Here is a 13,277-nt window from a genome sequence, read left to right on the forward strand (position 1 = left end):
TAAAAACTGAAGAGAGTCAGTCAAGCTGTGAGAAATGTAAAACTCAGGCATGCGCTCGAATTAACAGTTAGCAAAAGTGATCAGCTGTCACATGAAAAAACCGCCGTGGCCTTGGTGTAAGCAAAATTAGTGCTGAACTGGTTCCATTGCTAAAGCCCCAGCACTGAACCGGTACCTGACATTACATACAACCACAACTGAACCGCAAACGAAACAGAGACTCATTGACTACTTCTTACGGATAAACGACTGACGCCACTGAAAAATTCTATCTGAAGTACCCTCAATAAAGGCATTAGATCAGCAGGGTCTACTGAAGTACGGGATACAAACGGTCAACTTTGACCAATGACGTCCTAGGTAGCTCCTAGATTTCAATGTCTTTACTTTCCAACCATAGATAATAAATCGGTTGTCTGCTGCAGATAAGCGCCATCATTGTGCATTTAAAAACGTGAATGTTGTTTTATAAGACAGAGCTAGATATTCGTAAAATTTCTTTCGTTTGCATTGATTTCAGTAATTGGTATTTTGCAATCCATTCGGTACTTAATTTCATTCTTAGTGAGATTGAGATAATTTGGACGAATAGTTTTTTGTTTTATGAGAATTTTTTCTTTTTCGTTTTAGTTTGTAGGTATGGATTTACCTATTCCAATGAACCTTGATGATTTAAAGGAGGCTATGGGCTTAGACATGATGGCCATGACTTGATTTTTACAAATGTATGTTCCTTTTGCCGGTTAAGTTTGATGTCGTGAGTGCGCCTGACAAGTATTTCCGCTCGTCGTACTCACGACTTATTCGTATGGCGCTGCAGCAAAGATCGGTGGTGGCGGTCCATTAGACGAGGAACATGGATCGAGAAATCTAAGCTCGCCTTGAGGGATATTGTTGGTGTATCCTGTGTGGCTGTGCATGCATGAACGTCGTGTGAGTGAACGTACAGTTGTAGACTGGCACTCTTTTTGTAGGGAAGTTTGTAGGGAATATTTAAAGTACAGGGGGCCGTTGGGTGGCCGGGTGTTATACTCGAAATCGACGTGTCGCATTTTGGCAAAAGGAAGTAGAACATGGGGAACCTCCTGTAGGATTATGGGCTTGGGGGGCTGTAGTTTGAAGTCAAGAAGTGACGAAGTAGTTTTTAAAGTAGTTCCCAATCGAACGAAGGAAGTTTTGGTTACATTAATTGAAAATCGTGTTGTAGAGGGCTCCGTAGTGATTTCAGATGGTTTTTCTTCTTATAGGGATTTGGGTAATAGGGGTTATCAGCATCATGTTGTTAATGACAATACCGAACTCTGATCTTTATCCACTGGTCAACTGAAGAGCAGGATACAAATGTTATGTATGGCTCTATTTTTCGTCTTCCGTAGGACTAGTATCCTATACTTCAATTGATATACGTAGGTCAATTGAAGTACAGAATATGCATGTTATAAACGTCGTCACCTCCCATTCGCTAGTACTCCTTTTCCATTCATCAAATGGTTCAAATGGCTCTAGGCACTATGGGACTTAACATCTGAGGTCATCAGTCCCCTAGGCTTAGAACTACTTAAACCTAACTAAGCTAAGGAGAACACACTCATACATGCCCGAGGCAGGATTCGAACCTGCGATGGTTAGAAATTTAAGTATGATTGACACGTGAAACGCAACAAACGCAGGCTTACTATTATACACCTAGGTGTATAGACCTTCAGCGAGAAGGAAAGACCGGATTTACATCTCATAAGATTTATTACGTAACATCACTACGTAAGAAATGTGGCCTACAAATTTTTCCAACCACTGTACTTATATTACCAAAGTCATTTTACAAAAGGGAACAGCTTTTCGTGGGTAAGCGTAATAGATATGAAATACGACCTTAGCCTGAGGCGAGAAAATACCCGTGGTGGAAACACGGGGGCCTACGTCACTAGCGTAAAGAAATATCCCTGCAGATTAAACTGGCGGATGGAGCATGCAAAATACAAACTACGCAGATTAGGAAGACAATACGGTCACAATAAAAGTGAGAAGAATTTTATTTCATGTGCCTCTGAGAATTGCACCAAGACACACGAGACATAATCACTAACAGATACAGACAAAGCATATGTGCATGCAGAGAAGAAAACTAGAAGATCTTAATGTGAGATCTGGAGGCGACAGTATTATCCAAGAGGAAAATAAATAACTGTACCACCTAATCCTAACACGGTAGAGGACAAAACATAAAATAAAAAAGAACACAAGATACGAAATGAGGCAACATCACAGCACTCTTATATGAAAAGCGCAGTGCTGCAACGTTTCCATGAGTTGTAGACATAGATGAGAACCTCGAACCAGTTTTTCAAATTGTTATTGTTGACGTACTGGCAGAAGCGGACAACACTTCTGCCAGCTAACTATTCACGGAAGTGTTATTACGAGGGCTGAAACTGATGTGGACTGCTAAGGCAGCCAGTCCACAGTGACGGGTAGCCGAAAGAAAGGCACGCGTACTCACACACGCCGACTGGCGTGAATTCTGGAACAGGATAAGTATTGAATGCTAATAAGAAAAGTATGCAGCTCCTCGAATACTTAACTTTAATTCTTTGTTGGTTTACAACGTTCTTGATGAGACATTTCATACGATAACTCTCAAACTAGGTAAGGCTAATGGCGCCTTGCTAGGTCGTAGCCATGGACTTAGCAGAAGGCTATTCTGTCTCTCGGCAAATGAGAGGAAGGATTCGTCCGTATAGTCGCTAGCAATGTCGTCTGTACAGCTGGGCGAGTGCTCGTCCGTATCTCGAGACCTGCCTTGTGGTGGCGCTCGGTTTGCGATCACACAGTGGCGACACGCGGGTCCGACATGTACTAAATGGACCGCGGCCGATTTAAGCTACCACCTAGCAAGTGTGGTGTCTGGCGGTGACACCACAGAAACAGTAATAGTTGTAACTATTTACTTACAGCTCGTACAAAACAGATACGCGTTTCAAAGTTTTACTGACCTTCAAAGTAGTCACCTGCATTGTGTATAACCCATTGCCAGCGATGTGGGAGTCGTACGATACTCTTGGCAGCGCCAGTTGTGTTTAGAGTTCGAGTGGCGTGGTCTATTGCTCGACAAATTTGTAGCAGTTCTGAAGCGAATGCCGTGAAGTTTGTTCTTCAGTTTAGAAATCGAGTTGAACTTACTAGGTCTCAAGTCCGGGGTGTGCAGTAGGTGGTATAACATTTAGAAGCCCCATCACTCAAACAAGTCAGTAACAGCTTGCACTGTACGAGCTCGAGCATTGCCCTGCAAAATTCTGGTCAGGTCCTGCAGAAAGTGTCATCACTTCAGTCTCTATGCTGTTCATTTGTGGAACACAACTACGACCAGCATAATTAAAGTATTGAATGATCCGTGGAAAGTCCAACAGCTCCATATAGGACTCCAGGAGATATCCATCATATCGGTAGCTAAGAAAGACCCGCCAATTATCATCGAATCATTTTTTTTCTGGCCAATAAAAAGTGCCTTTTCTTGGTGACCTGTATTTTATTTCCCTCAGATGCATTTAGCTTTTTTCTCGTTAATTCGTCATCAGTGGAATCCCGATTTTCGAACAGACACAATAATCATAGTATGAAGGCTTTCACGACCGGATGAAATATCTTCTGGTAAACCTTGCGGGATGTAAGGTCGTGGTCCATGAAACTCTTCAGCTCCTGACGTTTCGTCCAGTGCTTCGCTGGACATCTTCAGAGGGGTGTTTCTCCTCCGGTGAGTCTTGCCGACTCGGCAAGACTCACCGGAGGAGAAACACCCCTCTGAAGATGTCCAGCGAAGCACTGGACGAAACGTCAGGAGCTGAAGAGTTTCATGGACCACGACCTTACATCCCGCAAGGTTTACCAGAAGAGACACAATAATGTTTGCTGAGAGGATGACTACCCTAGCTATTTGGTCTCCCACGTCATTAAAAGCAGCCAACCATTAATAGCCCGAGAAGTGAAGAAAAATCGTGATGAAAAACGTGATTACCACACCTCCGCAAAACACACCTTGAATGAATACCATGACGAAACAGGCACGGATATATGCGAAACAAGGTGGTGCATGATATCAGTTTATTTTTCGAAAGCTTTCTATGGAATCTTTCTCGGATTTCTGCTAAAAGCAAAAAGGAAGATAGGTACCAGCAACAAATACTCATCACTTGTTAGAGTCATCTTTGGAGGGGCCCAGTCAAAAACTCACGATCAGTGGATAACTAACTGTGGCGTACCATGTGAAGTGGTCATTCCCTCGGTGGTGCCGATTGTCGGCGGCACTACACGCAACTGCGGTCGAGCCTCTGGTAACGAAAGTTAAAAGCTCATTCCCAGACCTCACCTTACTACGAAAGAAAATCGTATTTAGAGTGTTTGCAGGTGATTTGAGGATATTCGTGTCGACACAAGACCAGACACAGCACTCACAACACATACTGAACACGTACAGTCCAACAATAGCATCCATGATAAATAGTAACAAATCTAAGATAATGAAATTGGTGAACAAATTTAGGGCCAGAATTGACCTACATTATAAGCCAAGTCCCCAGATGATCCAGGATGACAAATTGGTGAAAGACTTCATTTTATCGGAAGTGTATTAAATAGGGCCCACTTTTGCCATTGCCAGCGCCAATTGCCAGAAGTCTACTGTATTTCGTAAGCCGTGGAAATAGTTTCAAGGGAAAATACAGTACAATAACATTATACTTTGAAGAGGGTGGGATCGGAATGATAGGTGCTGAAGCAAATTGCAAATGACTGCTGGTACTCATTGTCCTTAAAAGATCAAAATTCAGCCTTACCAACCTGGTAAGTATACTTCTAAAAGCAGATCACCCAGAAGTCAATCAGCACATGTCAGTATCGCTAAATTCAATTTTCAATAGAATTATAGGATCACTTTTGCGAAATTCCATAATTAACACCCACTACGTCACAGAAATTTGAGATTTTTCTCAAAGTACCTACAGCCTTCTTCGATAAAAACTGGCGCCCTGCTTCGTCAGTCTTGGCTCAATGATACTTCAAAACTGGCCGCAGCTCAGAAATTCGTATGAGCTGTAAGATTTCTTAATGATGTCACATCCACACGAAATTTCACCACATTTCTGTCCGTTGCCACAGTGAACGTCTTAGTCTTTCGTTTGACGCCATTGAGATAGAGGTCACAACCGCGACACCCATCACTGAAATCACAGAGTTTTCTTGTGGTTGGCTGAGGAACTCATTTCAGACACACCGCCACCCGGAATTAAAACGAAAGGCGGAGGGGTTGCTTAAAGAGCGTCAATGGTCCACCTTCTCTTGGGACGATGACGCCCAGCCACATCGTGGTGGAAAATGGAAGTTCGCAATGCAATGAGCGACGGGAGACGCTGATTTTGCTGACAGCCCAGCACGTTTCAGCCATTCTCCAAGGGCTATATGGGGCAGCATTCGACTTGAACGTAGTTGCCCCACCGAACTTTTACTGTCATTTGCAGGTTGGAACCAACAAGGAATGAAGTTTGCTATGAGGGTGGGGAGGGTTGCGGGGGAGATGCGATGTTGACATACGCGTGAATAAAATGGCAAAGGGTCCCTCTAAGACACCTAGTTCGAAAAACCCCTCGACGGTTCCCACCCAGTTTTATTGAGAATTTTAAAAATGAACCTTGACGCCTCTCCCATCCCAGCTGCATATGTGTTTGTGGAAACCACGTACTGTTGCAGACAGTTCAAGGCATTTCGTTCTGAGAGGGATACTCGGAAAGTACGGTCCGTCTGATCGTGATATGGAAACCACAGTGCAATTTTGATGAATCTTTGCATAGATATGCCCATCGATCGCATCACTTCGCTCTTTTCATTTCTCAGCGCACAGTGAGCACCTAAAGGAGCCTAGAAAACAGTGTATTCCGCCAAGTATGAGTGCCTGTGAGGAATTACGCCTGATTTCACGCAGCCCACACAGCATTATCGTCATGCGTTTCCTTCTTTACGACCTTTCGCCGCCTCGCACTGCAGGGGCAATGAGACCACTCCTGTAGCATTTTTGATAGAAAATGGAACTGGAGCACCTGCAAACTGTGCTCCTGAACGAAGGATAATCATCTCAACAAGTATAGAGAGCGCTGCAGACGTACAAACTACAGAACAAGCAAGAGGACGAGGATTTCAAAACGACTGCTTATCTCCCACATATTGGAAATGTTTCATTTGTGTAAATCCCACACGAATCGAGTCGTTGGTTTTTAATCAATTACTGCATGAGATCCGATTAAAGACAAACTTCGTGCTCCACGTGATCGGCGTTGTCCTGCGATCTTACCGTGCAAAGACAGGGAGGGCACGCAGAGCAGCGCACAGGCTTACAGCAGAGGGGCATGCGCTCATACAACGGATGCGCAGTGCCAACTAGGTCACCATGCATGGGCCGGGTGGATCAGGCGAGTTTTAATGTATTGTTTGTCAGTATTCACCTGAAGATGACCAGAAGACGCTGCGCCGAAACATCGCACCAGCAAATTACAAACATCCGGCGCTTATCCCTAAATTTTGTAGATAGAGAAATTTATTTACTTTCTAGCGATTATCTAATTTCGACTCCTCAATCTGTGTCAAGCTACGCGATGGTAAGAACCATAGCAAAATTACGGGTATCTTTCAGTAAGCTATCCATACAGCGTAGCGCACAGTGAACTAGCTTGCGGGACAGGAAAGTGACTTAGGCCAGGATCGTAGGCCAAACATCCCCATTCGTTTGGTCTGTTGCCACTACAGCACTTCTTCTTTCACTTCCCACTCCGTGGAACTAATAACCCGGCCAGCGTGCACCGATGTTTAGGTAAATGCTGCACTGAACTCCATCTTCCACCAGATACAATACACTGCACAAACAGTTGAAATAGGATCACCCACCGGACAAAGCCAATGCAATTCGCAGGCAAAGGGCTCTCATGAGCTCCTTCACCTAAATAAATGATGATAGCGGCTACCGTAAGAACATTCAGACGCAGAGTTAAATTAATAAATCGCCGAAACTTGGGTTTAGCAGAACGCATATCTAAGACAGGTAAATGGAAACGAAAGACGAAGCACAAAGAGCAGCATTAGGTAAAACAAGAAATATACACAGTTGGGGAGTACGGAAAAATTCATTAGGGGAGGAAGGGGAAGACACCTCTGTCTTACACTGTTTTCAGTCCGTGCACGTCGTTCTTGGTCTTCCACTCTCACCGTTCCCTCTTGTTTGTTGTACATATTGTATATTACCCGTGTTTCCCTATAACTTACCCCTATTTTACTAATGATTTCGAATAGCATGCCCCATTTGACACTGTCCAACGTTTTCTTCCATGACGACATAATCAATGAATATGGATCCAGGGAGATGAACTTTCACCTCTTCTCTTCAACTCTGCACTGGACAAGGTGATCAGAGGATGGCGAACAGAAATGGAAGTACAAAATATACCGACCGGTATTTACCTGGGACTCAAACGGAAGGGACTAGTAGTAGACTTTAGCTTTCGCAGATGATCTGGCGCTTATAGCAAGCCCAGTGGAAGTAACAGTATAGCAGCTCAATATGTTTAAACTCCAGGTTGCGAAGATAGGAATTCAATTGTCACTAGAAATGGCAAAATACCTCATCAACATCAGTGATACACCCAGTGAACTACAGATGGAACAAGGTCAAATTAAGAAAGTTGACAGATTTAAGTATCTAGGAGATTGGTTGGAATCTAATCTATCAGAAGGAACAGCACTAACAACTCGTATTAATAAGTTACAATTAGCATATCATTGTACATCCATAATAAGAAACGCCTATCTCACAATTCCAAACTAAAACACTAGCAAACAGTTATCCGCCCTGAAGCCCTATATGCCTCAGAATGCTTGAATCTGAACAGGAAAGGCTTGACAGATAAACTAGAGATTTAGGAGAGGCGGATTCAGAGAATAATTCTGGGACCGATCAAAACAGATGGTGAGTACAGAAGACAATCAAACCAGTAGCTGTACAATCATACTGAGAAAATCACAGATGTAGCCAGGAAGAGATATCTCGGTTTCTACGGACATATCACAAGGATGGACCAAACAAGACTGAACAATCGACTTCTAAACTGCTGGACGAGCAGGAAGACCGTGACACCATGGCTGATAGAAGTAAAGAAAGACATCTAGGAATTGAACATAACTCAAAGTGACATTAGAAACCGAGCGCTTCCCAGAAGGATACCAAATTAAAAGAGATTTCAGGATAGATCATCCTGTAAAAAGACCCGCGCCCTTTGGAAAAAGGAGAGAAAGGAGAAACATAACCAGAGAATGCGGGATTACTGTGCAAACATCAAGTCCCTCTCCAGGCTGAAAAGTTGAATATCGTGGTCCTTAGATGGCCCATTGGAAAGAAGAAGAAGAACATGTCTTGATATTTCTGCAGTTATGCTTCTATTATCAACCGCCACGTCAACTGCCTCCCTAGTGCCTAACAAATCCCCAGTTTTCTTTTCGATTCTTCTGTATACTATTCCTGTGAGCAACTTGTATACATGAGCTGATTGTGCTGTAATTCTCACCCTTGTCGTCTATCGCAGTCCTTGGAATTGCGTGAATGATGTTTTCCCGAAAGTCTGTTGGTATATCACCAGTCTCGTGCACTCTACACACCCACGTATATAATGGTATTGCTGCCACTTGCGCCAACGGTTTTAGAGATTTCGATGGAATGTTATCTGTTCCATGTGCTTAGTTTGATTTTAAGTCTCTCAGAGTTCTTCTAAATTCTTGTTCTACCACTAGATCTCCTATATCTTCTCTATAAATTCCTATTACTTCTTCTGTCACGTCATCAGATAAGTTCTCCCTGTCGTAAAGGCCCTCGATGTACTCTTTCCACCTAACCGCTCTCTCCTTTGCATTTAAAAGTAGAACTGCCATTGCACACTCTTAATGTAAGCGCCCTTGTTTTTAACCCTTCATTTGGCAGTGTTGCTCTCAAGCAACATCAAATTTACGTTGGCCTTATGGGACAACAAACACTTCCCAGTGCCTTTTACTGGCATTGTTGCCTCCCGGCAACGTTCCTTTACACACTGCGAATGCCAGTTGGTGTAATAGTTCAAGGTTTTCCACACAAGATGGCAATTTGTGCAGTGGTGTTACAGAGATCTCCTCGTGTGAGCAACAGGGGTGTCTTATTTTGGTTCTGAAAGAGTGGATTTCAATACATTGGCAGTAATATTAGCAGATTTTCTTCAAGAAATACCCAGAGGTGAGGTTACAGCAGAAATATTTCAAACTAATATTGTTTTGAATTACGTAAATAGTATAAAAGTTTTATGTTGCCTGTGAGCAACATTGCACATAGTTGGGACATGGGCCATTAGTATATTATATTTCCTTACGGCGTGGCAGAATATACATTTTTATTTTCAGGGGCTTTTTAGCTATGGATTCCAGAATATTTTATGGAATTAAAAAAGCGAGAGGAATAGTAGTTCCACCAGAAAACCCGGCTTTGTCTGATCTAAGCGAATCTGAAGAGTCTGAAGTTTACGTTTTGGCAGACTGTAGTGATGATGATCCAGACTATATTCCAGAGCGTCAATCTCTGTTCCATAACCTAGTTATACCAGAAACTGATTCTGATTCAGGAACTGAAATCTCAGAAGCTGAACATGTGCAAGGACCTTCTGCAGTGAATCCTTCAAGTGCAAGTGTCAGTCAAATGAAAAAGAAAATTACAAAAGCAGTCACTTATATGTGCGTAAAGGAAAAGATAAGTGCTAGGGCAGAAAGATTCTCTCCTGTTTTCTGATGAAGGCAATACACCACTGGGTTATTTCAGAAGATTCTTTGATTCAGAACTAATTGACAAAATTGTGCAGGAAACGAACTTAAACTCTGTGCGTCGAACTACCACGTCAGTAAACACCAATATAAATGATATGGAACAATTTTTCGGTGTTCTGATATACATGGGTCTTGTTTCTATGCCTTCGTACACTGACTGTTGGTCTCAGTCAATGAACTGTGTAAAAATCACGAGCATTTTCAGTTTAAAGCGCTTTCAGAAACTCTGCCGATACCTACATTTTACGAACAATGAGAATGCTGTGAACTCTTCTGACAGACTTTTCAAAATAAGACCTGTTCTTGAGTCCATTGTAAAGAACTGCCGTGAGCAGAAACAAGAGTCGGAGTTTTCTATAGATGAGATGATGGTTCCATATAAAGGTACAAGAGCAGGTAATTTGTGGGTTTTAAGATTTTTGTTCGTTCTGGTGTGTCTGGAGTTGTCTATGGTTTTCTTCCCTATACTGGCAAGGGGACGATAACTGATCTTGCTGATGACGAGAAAGTATTTGGAATTGGAGGACAAGTTGTGGTTACACTTTGCAAAAGTATTCCAAGTGATATTTCTCTCAGAGTTTATTTGGCAATTTCTTTTGCAGGCTTGAACTTATAACATACTTTACAAAATCAAAACATTGAGTCCATGGGCACCATAAGGAAGAACCGAATAAAGAACTGTCCTCTACAAGACGAGAAGCAGTTACTGAAACAAGGACGAGGCAGCTATGACTACAGGAAGGACAGTCACTCGGACCTCATTTTGGTAAGATGGGCAGACAATAAAATTGTGATACTTGCAAGCTCATTTTGTGGTGTCCAACCACTCTCAACAGTAAATCTATGGGACAGCAATGAAAAAAGAAGAACTGACGTGCCCTATCCCAGTATTGTACGTCAGTACAACAAGCATATGGGAGGAGTTGATCTTGCTGGTATGCTGATAGAGCTCTACAGAGTACCAATGAAAACTAGGCGTTGGTACATGAGATTGTTTGGATTTATGCTAGATCTGAGTGTGGAAAATGCCTGGCTGGTATTTCGAAGAGAATCTCTGGACAAGAAGACCTCATTGAAGTCATTCAGGGCAGATATTTCCAATGGTTTATTATTTTCAGGGAAAAGGGCAGTAGGAAGGCCCTCAATAGACATAACACCACCACAAAAGAAGAGGAGAAAGCCAACAGCTCCGACTATTACACAAGATCTCCGATTTGATAATATGGAGCATTGGCCTGTATACGATCCCAAAGGGCGTTGTCGTTATTGTCCATCTGGATATTCTACAGTCATGTGTTCAAAATGCAATCTAGTATTGTGCTTCGTTCCAAAGAGGAACAGTTTCCAAAAATTCCATTGCAAGAAGAACTAGAAGGGAAAATGAAACAGTTCTATTACACAGCAGGAATGCATAAATGTGTTTATAAATTAAATTATTCACGCACAGGAAACCTTTTGCTTGAGGTTATTGGCAAACCCTTTTTTTCTATAATACGTATAAATGTGGTCTACTGCTGGCAATGTTGCTTGTAAGCAACACTTCATAATTTTCATAATTTTTGTAAAAAATTTCTAAAATTAACTCAATTGTATTTCTTTAAGCATAATAAATAAATATAAGCACAGAATTTTTTTTTTTTTTTTTTTTGCTTTTATTTTCACCATTTGCCAAATAAAGGGTTAATTTCAAGGAAGGTTGTTTCGACTTTTCTGTACGGTTCAAAAATGGTTCAAATGGCTCTGAGCACTATGGGACTTAACTTCTAAGGTCATCAGTCCCCTAGAACTTAGAACTACTTAAACCTAACTAGCCACTGCGGCCGGTTTTTCTGGACGAGTCAGTACTTCCGACACTCATTATTTTTCGGCTTCTTCACATTTTTTAGGTAGCCGTTTCACCTTTGCGTATACTCCTTCCCATCCATTTTATCCCGAAGTGACTCGTATTTCTGTATTTCTGAATTTCCCGGCACGTTTTTGTACTTCCTTCTTTCGTCGATCAACTAAAGAGTTTCTTGTGTTATTCATGATTTATTCGCAGTCACCTTCCTTGTTCCTACATTTTTCTCTGCAGCCTCTGTGACTGCAGTTTCTAGAGATGTCCATTCCGCTTCGCCAAAGGCCTTTCCGCTATGGTAATACCGGTTCCCGTCAGATCATTGAAGTTAAGCACTGTTGGGCTTGCCCAGCACTTGTATGGGTCACCGTCCCGGTCTGCCAGTTGCTGTTGTTAACAGCGGTGCACTCCGCCCTTGAGAGGCAACTCAGGAGCTCGGTCGACATAAAAGTTTTTTGGGTTTGGTACCGCGTCATAATGTAAAAACTACTGCTGCTATAGAAAAGCCCACGTTTCGGCCACGATTGCAGCGGCCTTCTTCTGGGTCATTAGACCCAGAAGAAGGCCGTTGCAATCGTGGCCGAAACTTGACGCCTATCGGGTGAGGATGACACGGCCGATCATCGGCACCAGTGGACCTCCTTAGGCCTGTTTGGACAGAGTCATTCGGGCTCAACTGAACTGCCTACTGAGCTATTCATTATCGCAATATCTACTCTTTTAGAGAACCTCAATATATCTATTCATTTCTTAGTACTTCGGTATCGCTCTTCTTTGAGCACTGATTCTTCCTGACTAGTCTCTGACACCTCAGCCTACTTTTCACGCTACTTGACTGTGCTTTGAGTCTTCTGTCTGCACCTTGGATGGACTTACAATCCAATATCTGAGTTCGGAATCTCTCCCTGACCATGATGCAAACTATTTGAAATCTCCCTGTATCTCCCGGGCTTTTGCAAGTATACCTCTTCTTGTGATTCCTGAAGAGTTTAATGCAGAACACAATTACTCTTTCTCCTCTTACATTTCTACTACCAAACCCAATATTCTCATAATCCTTTCCTCTACTTGTCCAACTGCAATCTCATTCCAATCCCCCGCGACTATTAGATTTCCACATCTCTTTACGTACTGCTTTACCCGGTTAGTATCCTCGTTCACTTCCTCTGTCTCTTCATCTTCATCCTACGACGTCTGTATGTGTACCTGAACTGTAATTGTCGGTGCTGGTTTGCTGTCGAATCTGATGAGAATAGCCCTGTCACTGAACCATTCACAGTAACTCTCTGCCCTACCTTACTATTCGTAACGACCCCTGCACCCACTTCTGCTGCTGTTGATATTACCCTATACTCGTCTGACCAGACATTCTTGTCTTCTTTCCATTTCGCTTCACCGACTGAGTGCTAGCATTTCCCTTTTCCGATTTTCTTACCTCCCTACCAAACTTCTGACGTTCCACTCCCCAACTCATTGGACATTAGCCTTTTTGTCGGTTATTCAGTATTTTTCCTATGGTCGCCTTCCTCTTGGCAGTCCCCTCCAGGAGTTCCGAATGAGGATTCGT

Source organism: Schistocerca piceifrons, chromosome 6 (assembly GCF_021461385.2).
Source record: "Schistocerca piceifrons isolate TAMUIC-IGC-003096 chromosome 6, iqSchPice1.1, whole genome shotgun sequence".
Lineage (NCBI taxonomy): Eukaryota > Metazoa > Arthropoda > Insecta > Orthoptera > Acrididae > Schistocerca > Schistocerca piceifrons.